Genomic DNA, 18,703 nt, shown 5'->3' on the forward strand with positions numbered 1-18,703 from the left:
TCTTTCCATGTATATATTTGGGACTTAAACGATGATGCCGAAGTATTGCCGTATCTTCTCATTACTCTAGTGCTAATAATTGCTGTAAATGTAGCCCAGGCTGTTGGCATTTTAGTTTAATTCTTTCCAGCTTTTTGAAAACCTCACATTGGCAATGGCATATGGAAATCTTTTGTTTCTCAGACCTTGGGAAAATGCAGGGCTTATTCTTGATTACATATAGCTGCGTATTTGAGGATGAAAAGACATCACTACCACTTGGTTTCGATAGACATCCCCTGACGCAGCCAAAATGGGTCACTGTGTCCCGGTGGGCCGAACCAGAATGAAAACCTTCTGGGCAGCAAACGGGCAGGGGTGGAGATGCTATGATTTCTCTGTGGAAGGCTGTAAGGTGGGAAACGAAGTTGCACGTTATTCCCGCTAGATGGCAATTAAAACCCATCGGATAAACCCGGCTGGTGAGGCTCCCTAAAGCTTTCGACTCTTGCAGCTTACTTCAAAGTGTTAAAAGCTGGGCTTTTAGTAAGACTTTGGGATATCTGTATTTTCCTTGGAGTAGAGCATGCAATAATTTCCATATGACAAAGGAAATATTGTTAAAGCTGAACCGAATTTTGGATTGCACATTTGGATTCATACATGTCTTGGCAGTTTTGGAAAGGATGTATTTGGTTTCTGTGCTGTAGACCCCCCACCTCCTTGGGGAGGGGGAGTAGTAGAGGCAGCAGCAAGTAGGAGAGCTCTTGGCAGGGTGGCCTCTTGAAAACCACTGCCAGGAAGCCAGAAGAACCCTAATTAGGCAGGCAAGTAGAGCCTGATCCAAAGCCTGCTGAAGTTAATGGGACTATCTTAGGTTTGTGCATTTTTCCCTATTTCCAGGTAAATCTACCAAATAAGACTGTCCTCTTCAGCATTCTACTTTTATGCGTTACATCATCTAATGCAATTGTAAGCATGTTAGGTATAAATGCATGTCTATAGTATTTGGAATGAAGATAGGGCATTCACATGCTTTGTATGAATTATTTACAGGAATACATGTGAGGTAATTGAATAGTTTTAATTTTTTTTTCCTAATTAGAATTTGAAACAATATAATTTTCTCACATGCATGTTGGAGAGTAAAATTTCATTTGAATGAATGGGAGGGACACCTTTTATCCTGACTTTTGTCTCAATAAATTTCAGTTAAAGTTCTAATTAAATGCAGAATGTCACATGTTGGGCTGCCCCAGCAAACACCCAGGGACCTTATTAACAGCTTGTCCTGAACTTTCAAAATGTCCTAGCTAGCAGAATTCAGGCAAAAGCTACTATGGAGCTAGTCCTGCTTCTCTGTTTAAAGTTGCTCCAGTGCTGGCAATGCTCATCTTGGAGATAACTGATGTAAAATACTGGAAATGACTCTATAATCAGGAAAAAAGTCCCCGTAGATTCAGTGGGAATTCTGCCTGGCTAAACCCACAGGTATTGTGTGCACTGTGAGATTGCATGAAAGGAAGATCATCCTTATTCTATGGCCTGTTTGTTAAAAAAAAAAAAATTAAATAAAGATTAATGGAAATAGCTTCTCTGATTACACCACTGCTTTATGCTTATTTGAGCAACTTTCAGTAGATAAGGAAATATGAGTTTCAATCTGTGCCTGGTGCCCCAGAGTAATTGAAACTCCCCTTTGCTTCAGAAGTGCTAGCTATAACCACTTTAAACAGTAAAATGTCTTTTGGATATTCTTGCAGAATTCTGGTTTTGTCTGTCAAAGTTTATCCTCCCTATTCACACAACATTAGTGTTTTTTTTATACTTATTTTTAAAGATAATATTTTCATTACAGAAGGACAGCATATGAAAAATGTAAGTTTAGTACTTTCAGGATTTTGTACTGGTAGCTCCCAGTTGGATTGAGACACCTTTACGCTAGGTTTTGTACAGAGTTGATATATTTGTGATTGCAAAAGGACGTTAGTTTCCTAATGGCTGACAGTGGCTGCTACACATTGTAGACAGAGAAACTTCTTTATGTTTTTCAGTGTAGGTGAGTTGATGTTGCACCCCTGAAAGGCACAGTTACTTCTACAAGAAGTTGCTCTGCAGCTCTGAGGAAGTAAAGGCATTCCCTGTTTACATAGATGGGTGACATAGCTGTCTTTTACCATAAAGACAGATGAGTTTGTCCCCATCTTTTCTCAGACAGCTCTTGGTACATTCCACATAGACGCTTTCATATTTGAGGCTTGGGCTCCCTGTTAGCTGTTCAGTTTTCTCATCCTCTGATTAAACTTCTGTCATGCCACCTTTTCCAGCATAGTGAACAGGGTCAAGGATTTGATAATTTGCAAAGGATCATTGCTGGATTAATTTGGGATGGAAAGGCAAGACTCAATGTTCACGTGGGTACTTAGTGACATCAGGGAAACTGTTGATTTGAGTCCTTTGATGAGAACTTTCAGACCTGGGGGGTAGGTTCAGGTAGGAGTGTAGTTCTTAGGCAGAGATGGCTTAATGCTCTGAGTAGAGCCGTGCTGGTCTGTACAGTGGAACCAAGGCAACTGCAGTACAAACTAGTTTAGATATGGGAAATGGTGTAATTGTTGTAGTGTTTTGTCCATGTGGGGCAGCCTGCTGTTCTTCTGATGAAGATAAACCAGCCTAGGCAGAGTGTGAAGTTAACACATTTGTATCATGTGTGGTACCTGAGCTTGGCCATTGAGAGCTTGTTTCTATCTCTCCAAGTGGCTCTGCACCCTACACTATCTTGTAGGGCTATCCTCAGTCTGTGACCCATGGAAAGAGAACAGCCCTATATAGTGGCTCCATTTGGAGGGCACTGGGTCTCCCACGGGGATGCATAAGCATGTAGTTCAGTAGGCCCATATAGAGCAGGAGCTCTAAACCACCTTCCTGAGGACATGTCCTGGCTCCTGTTCTTTCAAAGAAGTAAGTTGAAATAGTCTGTTTTAAAAAGTGGTCTTCCCCACTTTTGGATATAATAGTCCAGCAGTTTAATGAAGAAGTCAATGTTCAGATCCTCCTCAAGTAGGAGAATCTCCAGCCTGCATCTTTTGCCTCCCAGGAAAGCTGTGTCAGCTGCCTGTAAGAGAGAATGCAAGACTGTATGAGGGAGAGTGAGCGCAAGGGAGGGAATGAATCTGTCAGTCAGTGACTAAAGAATTCACCAGAAATCAGGGTCCACTCCCAATTCAAAACAGTTCCCAGGTGAGCTCTGAGCACCTGGCTGGGGAAGCAAGTTCATCTTGGCTTCTTTCTCTTTCTTTTCTGGTCCAGTGAATTCTGAATTCCTTTCCAAACATGAGCAGAGAACATGAGAGTGTGTTGCTCTCTGACTGCATTTTGGAGGAGTAGGGACTTCTGATTGCTGTCAGGCACAGCTGGGATCATCTGGCAAGTCAAGAAGCATTGATGGGCAGGCACTGAGTTCCTGTATCCTTATTCAGGTTAGCATTTGTATAGCTGCTGAGCAGAAGGGACAAAATAATATGGTAAAAATTAAGGGTTCCTCTGGAACTGCACATATCCAGATGAAGTATCAGGTTTTTGTATCATAGTTTTGTACTAAGGTACCTACCTTCCTCCTAAATGATACTGTAAAATGCCTGCATCTTTTCAGGAGAGTTAATCCTTGTATCCCCACACATTTTGTAAATTTCAGTGACCTGTTATTTGGAATGCTTGTATTTACTGCTTTGATTTACTTCAGTTACACTAGAACAGGCACAGGACACAAAATACCTTATACTTTCAATCTAGTTGTTGCAAAGCCCTTGAGTGACAGACTGTTGGTAGAGTTGTTCCATGTCAAAAAGGAAGTGTGAAAAAATACAAGATGGTGACAGTGCAGTCCTTGAACACTGGCTGCCAGTCCTGAGAGAGGTGCATGTTCCATTACTGCACATGACAGCATGTTAACGTTGTTCCATTGGTGCTTAATGATAAATTTTATATGATTTCTTGTAGTGTCTGAAGTGATTTGAGACTACAGAACTGAAATGTGCAGAATAAATTAGTGCGAGACTTCTTTACTCTGAATGAGGTGCTATGACAGATCCTCCAAATAAAACATGGAAGGTTGCATTTTGCTGGCAATGGGAGCTCTGCACGGAGCAAAGGCCTTACAGAATAGTGTGATAGCCACTGGAGAATCCTTTGTGAGAGAGGACCAATGTGCTGATTCATGCTCTGGCACTCAGAGTGATTGTGCTGTTTGTTGGGAATCACTTCATTGTATCAGTGGAACTGAGGTGGAAAGAGTCTAGGAATTCATTCTGGCTCTTCATTAGACTTCATGACTCCTGGCTGTATTTTACATTGCAGTATCTTTCTGCTGCCAGAGAAGGTTTGAAAGAACTGTGTGGCAATGTCCCTGCCAGGAATGAGCCTGATATTAGATTACTGGTGGGCTTCTATCCCATCTCCTCAGAAACACAGATGACCTTCAGTTCCCCTTTCTTTAGTAATTCCAGGCAAGTAAATGGTTGCTACTGGAGGTTAATTAGAAGGTGGAAAGATGCCCAGAGAATGGAAGGAATGTAGTCCCGATGAATAAGTCATGCAACAGGAAATGTAGGAAGACCTGGGTTCCAATACCAGCTCTTCTGAGGAGCTGGTATCTGCTGTCTTTTTTGCCTGTCTGGGAAATAAAGCTGTAAGTTTTGTCTCTGCTTTGGAATGTTTGATTGTGGATTAAAAAGCCTACATAACTGCTAAGTAAATCTTTTAAAGTGCTTACGATATTGTGGGACCATCTCACTTTGGACATAAAGGCTGAAAGTCCATCCAAAAAATCTTCACTGTTCAGGTGAAATTACTTGGGAATGAGTAGCAGGATTTCAGATGCCGTGAAGCTATAACAATATTACAGTGCTCTGGTATTTCAGTTCCTCAATCACTGTATGAAGAGAGGACTTAATTTTGAAAATTGCCAGGGGTAGTCAAACAGCAAAAACAAGTGAAAACATTATTACAGTTAATGGAGGTAACATTATTAAAAATAGTGGGTAATATGATTGTACAACTAGTACTTATGTATTTATCCTAAGATGTCTCTTTCTTGCTGAGGGGTGGTAAAGGAAGGTGTAGTGGCTCAGCAGCTAGTTAGAAAGGTGCTTTTCTGAGTTTTGTCTGATAGTGGAAGGAAAAGATGCATATAACACTCGAAGTGCAAGAGGACGAGTTCCAAGTTGTCAGCTGTATTGCTGCATTCCAGCAGGAGTTTTAGTGGGTATCTGCTGTAGTTCTGCTAGGAAAGAGTTCCAGCTCTGCTCAAATTATATATATGTAGCATGAAGATATATTTTAGTACGCTCATCTTCTGTTTATTTAACTACAAAGTTATGAGTTACTTTTGCTTGACAGTCAGCTGTTAGCTATCTTTGCTGACATGGGTTAACCCATTTAAGATGTTTGGGTTTTTTCATTATTTAGTTTGTTTAGCTTTAAAATCTCTTATGCTTAAGTTACCTTAAGGAAAGCCTTAAGACAGAAACTAAATAAATCCAAAATGCTATGAATTCTGTGATGCATCCTTCAAATCCCAGATGAGAATGTGTCAGGAGGAAAGAGATCAGCCATGAGTGCTTGTATATGAGCATTTAAACATATGAAGTCATGTCTCTTTCCTGTCAACTTTGTTGTCTTCCAGTTAAAGGTTTTCTGACTGGTGTTCTAGAGCAGATAAAGGGCTTAATATAACAAAGAAAGCAGGCAATTCCTTCTCAGCAGCTTGGATCTGCTGTGTCACAGCAGTCCTGTGACTGCAGGTGGCCAAGCAGGAGGTTCTTGAGCTCTGGTGACCTCAGTGCTGGGGAAGTTCATGGAGCAGATGATCCTAAATGAGGTCATAAAACTCATGTAGGAATACAGAGGGATCCAGCCCAGTTAACAGAGGTTCATGAAGGCCAGCGCCTGCTTGACCAACCTGATCTTCTATTACAAAGTGACCCACCTGGTTGATGAGGGGAAAGGCTGTGGACATTGTCTATTTGGACTTAAGTAAAGCATTTTCTACTGTCTCCCACACTGTTCTCCTGGAGAAATTGGCTGCTAGTGGCTTGGGTAGATGTGTTCTTTGCCGAGTTGAAAACTGGCTGGATGGGCAAGCCCTAAGGGTGGTGGTAAATGACATCACATCTAGTTGGTGACTGGTCACTAGTGGTGTCCTTCAGGGCTTGCTCTTAGGGCCAGTGTTTTTTAATATCTTCACTGATGACTTGGATGAGGGGATTGAGTAAATTTGTCCTCAGTAAATTTGCAGACAACACCAAGTTGGGTGGGAGTGTTGATTTGCTGAAGGGTAGGAAGGATCTGCAGAGGGATCTGGACAGGATGGATCCATGGGCTGTGGCCAGTTGTATGACATTCAACAAGGCAAAGTGCCGGGTCCTGCATTTGGGCCACAACAACCCCATGCAATGTTACAGGCTTGGGGAAGAGTGGCTGGAAAGCTGCTCAATAGAAAAGGACCTGGGGATGCTGATTGACAGAGCTGAACATGAGCCACCTTGTGCCCAGGCAGCCAAGAAGGCCAGCGGCATCCTGGCCTGTATCCACACCAGTGTGGCAGCAGGGCCTGGACAGTGATCATCCCCTGTATGTGGCAGTGGTGCCCTTGAATCCTGTGTTCATTTTGGGCCCCTCACTGCAAGAGAGAAATTGGGGTGCTGGAGCGAGGCCAGAGAAGGGCACTGGAGCTGGTGCAGGGCCTTGAGCACAAATGTGATGAGGAACGGCTGAGGGACCTGGAGGGGGTTAGTCTGGAGAGGAGAAGGCTCAGGGGGGACCTTATCACTATCTACAACTGCTTGAAAGGAGGTTGTAGTAAGGTGGGTGTCAGTCTCTTCTTCCAAGGAACAAGCCATAGGACAAGAGGCAATGGCCATGAGCTTCACCAGGGGAGGTTTAGACTGGATATGAAGAAAACTTTCTTCACAGAGAGGGTGTTCAGGCATTGGAAGAGGCTGCCCAGGACAGTGGGGGAGTTACCATCCCTGGAAGTGTTCACAAACCTCAGTGACATGAGTTGGTGGTGGACTTGGCAGTCCTGGAGTAATGGTTGGACTTGATGATCCTAAAGGTCTTTTCCAACCTAGCTGATTCTATGATTCTATGGTGCCTGTGTGTCCCATACCATCCGAGTGCTGTTCTATCCTTTCCTTTCTGTGATTTTCCATCACTTCTGGCAGGGCACAAAGCTGTTGAAGTTCCAATTAAGGACCAATGTGAGACAAACATCCTTGGAGAACCGTGCTTCTAGATCCCTGTTGATCTCAACCTGTACTGCTGTGGGAAGAATCCATACCAAGTCAGTATGGCTTGCATTAAATTACTTTTCCTAGGGCAGCTGCAATTTAGTGTTACTTCTTGGAGTCCTTCACCCTCAACTTGAAAGGAGATCTCAGTGTTCAGATTATTTTTTTTTAGCTTTTGAAGCTTGTCTAGATTGAAAAGGGATAATAACTGAGTGTTGCTAAGGCGATTTCTATTGTTTTAGATGCTCATTTCCCTTTTTCATGGTAAATACCTGGAAGTTCAGTTTGACATTACAGTGAAGAAACACCTTAAAAATTCAGTAGTGTAATAGTGCATGAAATAAATAAGTTTAAGCAGATATGCCTCTGAATTCCTTATGCAAACGTTGTGTGACAGTACATGAACTGGGTACTGTATGTATCTTTGTGTGCCTGTCTATGCAAGTACCTTTATGCTACCTGTCCCTGCAAGTAATCTTATCCATATACAGTATTTGCATATGCGAATTTGTTCTTTGCTCAGAAAGCATTCTTCACTGTCTGGAAATTTTGCCCAGATTGTACTCTCCCTTTTAATGCTTTCATTTATGATTGTAGTAAAGTGGAAGGTAAAGAATTGCTCCAGAAATTCATATTCAGAAAATGCATTCAAATACAGAAAAAAAAGATTGATTTTTTTTTTTAGTGGATGTGTTAGGAGAAAAGAAAATCTGAACTGTGAGTCTGAAGCATGCGTATTCAGGAGAATAACGCTGCTGTGCTGTGGAAGATACACATCTAGCCAGCTGGAGAATAAAACTCTAGCCAGTGCCAGTATGTGTGAGGACAGGGGACAGATCTCAGCTAGAAAGCTGTACTGTTCCAACATGTTCAGCATGTCTGCACCTTCTCCAGTAACACAGCACTTGCCTTTGCTGGCTTCCTTCTCAGTTTGCATGATACCCTCCAGGTCAGTCCCTGACAGACATACAGCCAGACTGAACTGGACTGTCAGCTACAGAAAGCATCAACAAAGAGATTCTGATTCTGCAGAGCAGACAACAGCATGTGATGTTGCAGAAGGTGACCCAAATGTGTTTCATGACTTCTGTGCTCATGAAATTTATCTGCCCTTTTAAAAAATGACTACTGATAAAATTCCAAAAGGACGAATGACTAAAATCAGATGGTTGGTGTTCCTGTAGGGTTGATGTATGGCCTGATCCCCTTGTATATATCATGTATTGTTCATGCCAACATGTAGACTGGTTTCAGTGGTATAGGCAGGAAGGGTTAATGTCACCTTTTGGCAAGGGTATGATTCTTAAATCCCACACAAGGTCCACTTAGAGAGTTTCAGTGATACTTCAGCAGTGTGTAAGACCTGCCAAGAGTTTTTGTGCTGGAGGAGTATGGATTGCCAGGATCAGCCCTAACATGTTAAGCGCTGTTTATGATACTATTATTGCTTTGTGAATTCATTTCCTGCAGAGACAGACTGGAGATGGAGTGCTCAGATTCAAACTTCCTCTGTGCTCTGGGGTGTCAGCTCTATGGTTTAGATTTGGGGCCATGTCAAACTTCTAGTTATTACCAGGACTAGTTAGTATTGTGTTTACAGACTATACCATAAACTGTGTGAAGAATGCAAACAGTTGATTTTCATAAAAAGTCTAGGAAGATGTTATTTTCCAGAATAAAGGGAACATAATCACCCTTCATAGGTAAGATATGTTATTTACACTATGAGGATTCATGTCAGTACATTTTAAGTGAGTTGCTTGGCTGAACTTGTTATCTAGCTGCCAAGAACGGAAGTGAGAGAGAAGAGCTAGTGAGAATTATTGGACTCTACACTCCAAACTTACATCATGTAAACATTTATAACATGGCTTTTATTTTCAGGATTGACCATTCCAGTGGGGCCTCTTTGTTGCTTTATTGCTGGCAGACTGCTTTTGATGGCACTTTTTGGCTAATTTGTGAGGATGCAGGAAGCCAACAGCCCTGGAACTGTATGATATTTGCAATACATACAATGAAGTCTTCTACTCGTCCCTTTCTCTCTCCAGGTTCCCAGCCACAGCCAGCTGCTTGGGTTCAAGCTCTTCGTTATGCCCCTGCTGTTGACATTGACTTGCAGTGACCGATGGTCCCACCCTGCTTTCTCAGCATATAGTGGTGAAATCAATAATTGTGCACGAGAGAGAGGGAAAGAGGCTGGCTTTTCCATTTCTCCTTACTCTCATAGCTACAAAAAAGGTTATAAATTCTAAGTATGTTATTTTCCATTGGGGAATAGCAACAGATAACAGCTTGCAGTGTATGTGGTGACATTTTCCTTGGGACAGGAAACAGTCTTCCATTATAGTCCAACCTTCCTGTTGGTATCAGTAGTGTTTTTCTCTTTCATGGCATCAAGATAGGTTCTTCCCAAATCACTTAAGTTCATGTTGAGGTTGAACTGCATAATTCATACAGTTACTCATTTCTTTCAGATGCCTGTTGTCTGTAAAACACCACAGAGAACTGCAGAGCAGTGGGAAGGGTGAGAATAATTCAGGTTTCTGTCTTCATGCAGTTTTCAGATTTCTGATGATGCTACATTTATCTGACCCAGTGCAATTATGTGGGTGAACTCCATAAGTTTTTCTTAGCATCTGTTGCAGTTCATCAGTTTGTACCATTTAGGCTGTAGCCACAACATAGTTTATACACAAGTTTTGTTTGTTGTTGTTGTTTTCAGAGCCCCTTAATGCTCCTCACTGACCCTTTTATAAGCTATAACTTTAGCTCACACTCCATAAGTCAGGGAGTTTTTAGTAAAGGAGCCTATGAAGAAAAAAATCTGGGATGCTTTCCAGGGAAAAGCATGTATAATAGAGAATTCTGGCAGTTTTTCATCTGGCACTAATTTATTATTTCAAGCTGGCTTGCTCTTTAGACTATAATAAACAGTATTTTACATCTAACAAATCACTTTTAATATCCCTGACCTTGACAATGGGTATCTAGTATGGGTTTAGAAGAAAAAACTAACCAGAAATACAGTGGGTCACAAAATGATGCGATCATGATGGTTCTTTTAAGTTTCAGCCTTTCTACTGAAATGAAAGATGTGGAAGAATAGATTGGTTTAACAGAGACATCTCCTATCTACAGCTATGCCATATATGTTAAGTTTTGGAGAGTACAGTCTTTATGTTTAGTCTAAAAGGATTCATGTGATATAATAATGGAAGAAGATATTGGATTCAACGAAGTGAAGGCAGAGTTTTACTGAAGTCAGGAGGCTGTTCTTTGTGTACCCTTGAGAATTCAAATATTGTATCAACACACTTAAAATATGTTTAAATGGAAGTTGCATTCATTCTTAAGTTCATTATTATCTCAAAGAAAAATGGATTGTTCTTCCTTTTGTCAAAAAGCACACATAACCCTCCAAAACAGAGCAGTGTCAAAAGGTTCTCCATGCCTCTAGGACATGCTGTCTTTCTCTTTTAAGCCAAGTGTAGCTAGGGAATTACTTGTCAGGTCCCTGGATGGCATAAATGACGAGAAGTTGAAATATGTCTTGATTAAAGAGCAGCAGAAAGCTGCTTATTTCATGATTCAAGCAACTCTGACTCTTTACTGTTTCTTACTACTAAGTGTACCTCTTGAATACTTCAGATTTATTGAAACATGATACTGGTCACTAGGCAGAGGTTTTTAATCTTTTTCCAGTTTACATCATCTGCATTTTTAAGTTCTAAACCAGTCAGTAAATGTAACACAGGTAGATGCTTTGCATAATTTACAAGCAGTTGCTACACATGTACACACAGAGCCCTACACAAAGTGTGTCAATTTACCTACTATTTGAGTTATCTTAATCACACTATTGATAACAGAAAGCTGTAAGTCCCGGCTGGTTATGACCATTCACATGGTAAAGAAATTAATTCTTATGTGTGTAACACTATTAGTAAACCTCCTCCCAGGAATGCTAACCCACTGTTTCCTTTAATAGCCTGCACCTGACTTCAAAGCTCACTGAAATTAAGCTTATTAGTTCTACTCATGTTGTTATTATGCAGACACCTGCTCAATGATAGTTCTTGTACTCTTCTCTCTCCTTTTTTGTTTTCCCCTTTCCCTTCCTTCCCTTCTTTAGTCCTTAAGGTGAAACTTGGTTCTGCTGTGAACTCTTGTAATTTCAAATTTAGGATTTTCTAGTTCTGTTTCTATCCTGCACTGCTGGTATTTTTCTAGGACAAGAAGATGGGAAGGGATTATTCAAATGCATGGTAAATGTTTATTGCAGAATATTAGGCAGCCATTTCTGTGATGTTAACGCTTTAGTGATTAGATTAGTTTGGTATTGCTTCTCCTTTGCATTTATTTCTGACAATTTAAATATGCGTGTGTGCACGCATATTTAAAATGCAGGTTTTCAAAGATGGTTTTGATACAAAACCTGAATGACATAAGAAGGTATCTTAGTTCATTACTCTGGAAGATAAATAGAGCTTCTAACAGTCTAAATTCAAGGTTTTCCAATGATGATGAGATGTTGTGACAGTTGGTAATAGCTTTACAGCTATTAACTGTTTTCTATACTTAACCTGTGTAACAGAGGGGAGCTAGGTGACTCCTTCGAGCTCTGACTGTAGTGGCCCCAAACGTTTTGCTTCAGCAGCTGTGTAGTTAGGGATGTGTGCACAATGTGAACACAGAGAATTTAATGGGGATGTTGGATAAATCCTGTGTGTCGCATTCAGGCGCACACTCCTTTGAAGCCAGGAGATGGATTGTATGAGCAGGAATTGGTTGAATGTATACAAACTGTCATGTAAATTTACTGTGCTTAATAGAGGAATTAGAATAATTGTAAAAATGTAGACATCAAGTCATGCTGAGTAGCCCCAGTCTGGTCTTTGCAGCAAAGAAATTAGCTTTTATTTCAGCTGCTGAGCTAAAGTTAGTCAAACTTTTGTAGTATGTGAATGCAAAGCAAAAAATAAAATAAAAAAAAACCACACACACCAAAAACTTTTAAAAGAAACAGTTTAGCTAAAAATGTGCCAGATGTTCAGACTAAAATACCAGTTATCCAATTCTCTTGTGAAAAGTTAATCTCCTCTTGCGTTTAAACCATGCTGTGTTATGTGAGGTTATACTGGAATACGATGTGAAGGGAGGAAACATGCCATATTGTCAATGGAATATCTTATATTTGAACAGAGAAGCACATTTTCAGATTTGTTGCCAGGAAGATTTGCACATTTTCTGTTTCATTGGGAAAGTCAACTGGATTTCACAAGCTGGGCTGTTGAAGAACAAGTTAACATTGGCTGGAGCCAATGCCATAATATCTTTCCTCAAAGTACAACATACATATTAATTAACATTTGTAAAGCACTTTGAGGTACGGGATGAAAGGCAGCATAGAGTACAAAGTTGTTGCTATGATTAATTAGTTATCACATTGGACATGTGAAGTGCTATATTAGGGTGAGGCAGACAATAATTGTTGCTTTTGCCTGTGGCCTTCTTTGTTCCATCCTTCACCTACTGTGTTACTGCCTTTATTAATCACGTTCTTTGGGCTGGAAGGGAATGCCTTGACCTGTATGGCAAAGGCCATAAACATTTATCAAGTGATACCTGCAGGAAACCAGTATCTTCTAGTTAGGTATCAAGATATCTGACCTTGTTGTAAAGGTGTACCACATCTCTAGCAGCTTGGTTAGTGACCTGCACTATTAAAAATGCACTGCATGTATTTTGCCTATCTAAAACTTCTGTTTCCTTTGTGTCTTGTTATGTGTTTGTCTGTAGTTCTGCTGTAATATCCAGTTAAAATAGAAGAAGCAAATTTTTTAGTTTTTCAAGTGATCCCTATGTGAATGCAACTGGTCATCATGGGGGTAATCATCTGCTTTGTGTGTATGAGGTTGAACCTCATTGCTAAGAACAGGGAACATATTCATTGAAATTCAGCCCATTCCCATGACCCTTGATCTCCACACTACAAAACCTCTCAGTAGCTCAGTTCAGCATGTTTTCTTGGCTTTTCAGGAAACTAGATTACAGCTAGAGAAGCCCAGTGTATGCTCCCATTAGGCCTATAGCTTTTCTGAAATGAGCTTTGGCAGAAACCAAATCCTGAGTGTGGCTTGGTGTTTTCAGGGCTCTGAAGCAAATATTGCTACTTGTTTGGTCTGGTGTCACTGGGTAACTGATGGTGAGCACTTGCTTCCCTTTCCCTCTTACTTATATCTGTGGTTTGAACAACAGAAATAGAAAACCTGTACACATTGTATAAGATAATCTGAGCAAAAATACCAAAAATGCTGAAAAAGTCCTTTTGTTGCTATTCCTCCTCCAAGATGCAATCAGATCTGCCTGAGACTTAAAGACAGAAACTTCTGCAACTGGCCTAAAGGGGCTTCAGTGCATCCAGGTCACTCCATTCTCCTGCTACTGCATGTTAGAGAGCGCTAATAGTGAACTGCAATACTGGTTGATACTTGTCCAAGCAGAATCATAGAATCATAGAAAGATATGGGTTGGAAGGGACCTTAAAGATCATCTGGTTCCAGGCCCCTGCCATGGGGAGGGACATGACACCTTTAATATACCTGAAATCTCCTTGCTTAATACTTGATTTTCTCTTATTTTGGCAACAGTTTCAGTTCTTTCATTTTGCCACATCATGGTTTCTAGCTCCCTGAGCATTATGGTTGCTGTTTTTTTCCCTTGCTCCACATCTGAGCAGAGAGCTTTAGCCGAGGCTACCAGTAGCCCAGAGGAGAAAGTAACTTTGTCTTCTGTGCTCCCACTTCCCAACCTGGTGACTACGCTTCACGACAGCAGAGCACTGTTCAAACTCCCTTTCAGCCCATGAGGCTTCATCTTTGGGAGCAGTCATTGTCATATTTCACCTGTCTTGTCCTTCTGGAGTTCATGACAGTTGCAAAATATTAATTGAAGGTGCTCTGCAGCAGTAAGCCCTTCTTTTGGGTAACAGCTTCTTTTTCTAATGGTTTTGTACAGCATAAGCCCAGATAGAAACAAATCTTGTGATAGTGAGTGTTTGGAAGACGGTGGAAGTGATAGATTCAAGAGTCTTAAATTTACACGGCAGCTCTTTTGGTTTACTTTTTACTGTATTATTACTGTATTGGATCATTTGACCTCTACATTTATTTAGAGTTAAAAAGAGCAATTTTAACGGTGATATTTTTATGGAGAGGGGATATATGAAGTAGATTTTCTGTAAGGACGGCTATCTTATTGCCTTTGACTATGTCAGTTGCTGACAGATGACAGAAAAGGACTGGTTTTAATTTTCTTCCTTTGATAAATTAATATTACCAGTTTGCTTGGGAGTTCACAGTAAATGCACATTCCCAGGAAACACATTAGTAAGGGACTAGCCCTGAGTTCTGTCATGAACATATTGCATTACAGATACACACTAAAATTACTAGTGGCTGAATTATTTGTTCAGTATGGGTTTTTATAGTTTTTATAGTCTATGGTATGGCAGGGGGGTTGGAACTAGATGATCTTGAGGTCCTTTCCAACCCTAACCATTCTATGATTCTATGAATTTGTTTTAAAAATAACTCTTACATTAAATAATTGTAATGCTGCCTAATATAGTTTGAGCTGAAAAGAGGAAAGTTAATGAAGAGTTATTAATTTGTAATAGTTGAAATAAGTGTGTATTAATTCAATGCAAATGAAAGCAGTAGAAGTAAAAACCAATTAATGTCAGTGGTGTTTAAAAAATCTTGCATTTTGGTAAATACTTTTATCACATTATCACAAAAACTTGTTTCTTGAAATAAGAGATGAATGAAGTTGTTTCCTACTTTTTAAGCTTGATTAAGGGTACAGCTCCATTGGAAGAAAACAACACTGATTCAATACTGATTCAATGGATTGAAGAAATACTGATTTATTGGATTTCAGGCCAGTTTATCTTAATTTATCAATAAGCAAACACTTTCTGTGTTTAAATTAGTTTTCCTTCTTTAGTGCTTACTCCTGCAGCCATACTTATGACTAATGCTTTTGTCCCCTCTTGGTTTTTGCAAACCAAGCCAATTGTTTTGGTTTCAATCAGTGAGGGTTTCTCTTTGCCCCTTTCATCCTTGTGAGCTTTTCTGGACATACATCCTAGTTTCAAATGACGTATTGAACAAGAGCGACTGGAAACCTTAGGGTGTTTTACATGGCACTAATGTTCTCCTAACTGTTGGAAGAGCCTTTTCTGACCCATTCTTGAAAGTACAGTTGCCTTTTTAATTTTGGCATTGTGTCATTGCTTCATAATCATTCCATGGGCCAGGTTCTAATCTTTGTTGTTTTGAAACTGATGAACTCCCAGTTCATTGCAGTTCTGTGATTATTAACCCAGTACTGCATGTCTGGGCCTTGCGTAACTTCCAGACACTCTGTTTTTAGGGCAGCTATTCTGTGACTTGAGTAAGTGAACTGGAAATATAGAATACACCAACTCTCAAAGAAGACTTATCTGAAAGACCAATACCATGCCAGTTACCATGCTCCATGTTCCTAGAAATTACCAGAATACATTATGATTATGTCTCACATGCCAGGCAATTAATTCAGTACAGTGCCCTGAATATTTTAGAATATTTTCTTTACAAGTAATTTTAATTCTTTTGTTTGCAAATTACCATGGTCTTTTCTGAACACATTGCTCTTCAGAGGTGAAAGCTACTTTCCTAACCTACAAGTTTTGGACAAGCTATACCTGTACCTTGCGTGTGTATAAATCAATAGGAGAGATCCATATAGAAAACTGATTTATATACAGAGTACCATTAGAGAGAATATGAGACAGAGGGGAGTGGTACAAAGATTTTTACTGGCATCTGCTTGAGACCATGAGTATTACTCACTCTTCATGGTTTATGAGACTGTGTGGTTCTCCCATGCTCATGCTGATAAAGCAGTCACCATCCCATAGTATCTGGTAATTACTGTGTCTACACCAGATATTATAAATACAGATGGAGAGGAGAAAAAACAATGCAGTGCTAAAAGATTAAACAATGGCATAATTAATTAGTTGCAATTGATGAATTTGATCATGCCTACAAACACCTTTAATTCCTTAAAAGCTGTTACATAGACAGATGTAAAAGCTCAACCTGTGGAAATGGAGAAAATTCTTGGATTGCCTCACCCTTGCGTATATCTTCAAAAGCTATTTCTAATCTTGCACAGGCTGTTAATGTGGAGATAGTAGCAGTTATGAAACCTGGGCTAGATTCCAGATAATGTTGTATCAAAGTGTAGAATGAAAAGGAAATCAATAGTCACTCTTCAAGGAAAGTTATGCCAGAATTGTCCAGTATGGTCTAAATTAATCAGAGCCATAACAGCTTTTTTTCATTAGTAGAACATTAACAAGTAAACAACATTCCTGTTTTGTTATTTAGTTATACTAACCTTTTTCAACAGCTAGGCCCAGTGATAAGTTTGGATTTTCTCTGTTTATAGAAAACTGGTACATCAGCAGATAATAGTACAACTCAATATTTATGGAGTGCTGGCTTTCTGGAAATGGAGGAAACTGGAAGTTATTACTAGAAGGAGTTCATTAAAATATAAACAGGGGTGAAAAGACAACACTGACAATATTTATTTATATATTTATATATTGTTTTTTGCTATTGTCTTGTTATACAACAATGTCAAGGCTATGGTTTGAAAGCAGGATTGGGCAGAAGCTTTTCTGTTGACCCCCTGAAAGGAAGTGAATGGCAGTGGTGTGTAACACCTCTGATGAGCAATCCCTCAGTGTACGAACGCGATGTGATACACTGCAGCGTCTGCTTTAGCAGGACCTGTTCTCTGATTTTGGTATACATAAGCATTAAAATTAGAACTGTTCTATTCTTGTTGTATTTGTTGTGGTGTTTTAAAGAGGTTAGGACAATGAAGAGGCTGAATGATGTGTTTTGGAAACGACTGAGAAATTTCCTATCAAGTTCAACACTCTAAGGTTACTTTGGTTTTAGCAACTAATAGCTGATGTTTTTTGTCTACCGAATAGGTAAGTATATTTTAGATGTTATGTAAGACTAGCTATATATAGTTATATAGTTATTTTTATATATATATAGTTAAATATATTAATATATTGCATATATTGGAAGATGATGCACTCTTTGGCCCATAACAGTGCATAAAATAAAACCAAACCTATACTGGTTCTACTGTTTCTTATCTGGATAAGTGAGAGAGATCTTATTCGTAATTAGACACTGAGCCATATGTATTTTAGCTATTGTTTTTAAAATTAACTCCTGCTTCAAGTTCTGTTGCTCCAGCCTTTGTGAAGAAGGATTTGAATGAGAAGAAGATGACAAAACAGCACAGGTAAGCAAGAAGAGGGGAAACGGAGCTGTTCTTAGCATAAGGGGGCAGCAAGGAAGTGACAAGGCAAAGACTGTAAAAGATGTGCAACTCATTTGGGTGATTTAGAAGTTTGTGTGTTCTTAAACAAAATTGAAACATGAGATATGATGTCTGGCATTCTGTATTAAAATACTTTTAAGATACCTCAAGATTACATTCTTCCAAATAAACCAAATGCAAAAGTTTCAGCTTGCTCAGTGTTAATGTAGAGCTTCTCTCTGCTTTTATAAGACTTTCCAAAGTCCTGAGATACTTTTGTCTGTGACAGAGTTTGCCTTAGCACAAGTGGCTAAGAGCCCTTATTCCCATCTGCTGAGTGCTTCCTGGGACAGGGAGTTCTCCCAGGATTCTAGAGCTTTCACCAGTTCTTTGATGTCTTTTTTTTTATACAGCTTTCAAAGCAAATACAACGATAAATAACTAAGATTGTGTTAATGTGTAGTAGTTGTGCATAATGCTGTGCACCACAGGACTCCCTCTTTGGGGCTGTCAGTTTGGTCTATCTGTTTTTTCAAAGATACAGGTTAATTATGAGATTCATAACATAACTGTGCAATTATTACAGGATAGGGAATCCTATTGACATTCACAAAAATGAATTAATGAATCACAATGACTTTGAGCTTATTTAGCTTATCATGAAAATTCAACACAAATCTCATGTTTCATAAGTTTGTACTTCCCATGGGTCACCATAGAAGTAATGAGAACATAGTGTACTGTAAAGGGCTCAAACCATTCCTCAGCTGTGGAGTTGCTGCTGAGTATGCTAATAATCTGCTGTTAGACCACTCTATGCTGTGTTTCAAGAGAGAATATTAAAACACATAAAGGATAAATAACTAGAAAAAAACCAGCTTTCTACTGGTGGTGTAAAAGAAGCAAGAGATGATTTAAAGCAATACACGAGCTTTATGCTTTATATTTGCTCTATTCTGTAACGCAGCTGACTTGAAGTCTTGAAGACATTATTATGTTTATTTTGCATGTGGAAGCTCCACAGTGTTAAA

At 39.6% G+C, this 18,703-nt stretch overlaps 1 long non-coding RNA gene across 2 annotated transcripts in view; it reads left to right on the forward strand.

The window, feature by feature from the left end:
• The window catches only part of LOC134156639 (uncharacterized), a 34,764-nt gene extending 17,649 nt beyond the window's left edge, over window positions 1-17,115 (forward strand). For both annotated transcript variants that reach the window (XR_009961993.1, XR_009961992.1), the window contains exon 5: window positions 16,990-17,115. This is a non-coding gene — a long non-coding RNA (uncharacterized LOC134156639). The remainder of the gene's footprint in view (window positions 1-16,989) is intronic.
• The last annotated feature ends 1,588 nt before the right edge of the window (window positions 17,116-18,703 follow it).

This window comes from Pezoporus occidentalis, unplaced genomic scaffold (genome assembly GCF_034315485.1).
Source record: "Pezoporus occidentalis ecotype Australia unplaced genomic scaffold, CSIRO_AGI_Poc_V1 ctg89, whole genome shotgun sequence".
Classification (NCBI taxonomy): Eukaryota; Metazoa; Chordata; class Aves; order Psittaciformes; family Psittacidae; genus Pezoporus; species Pezoporus occidentalis.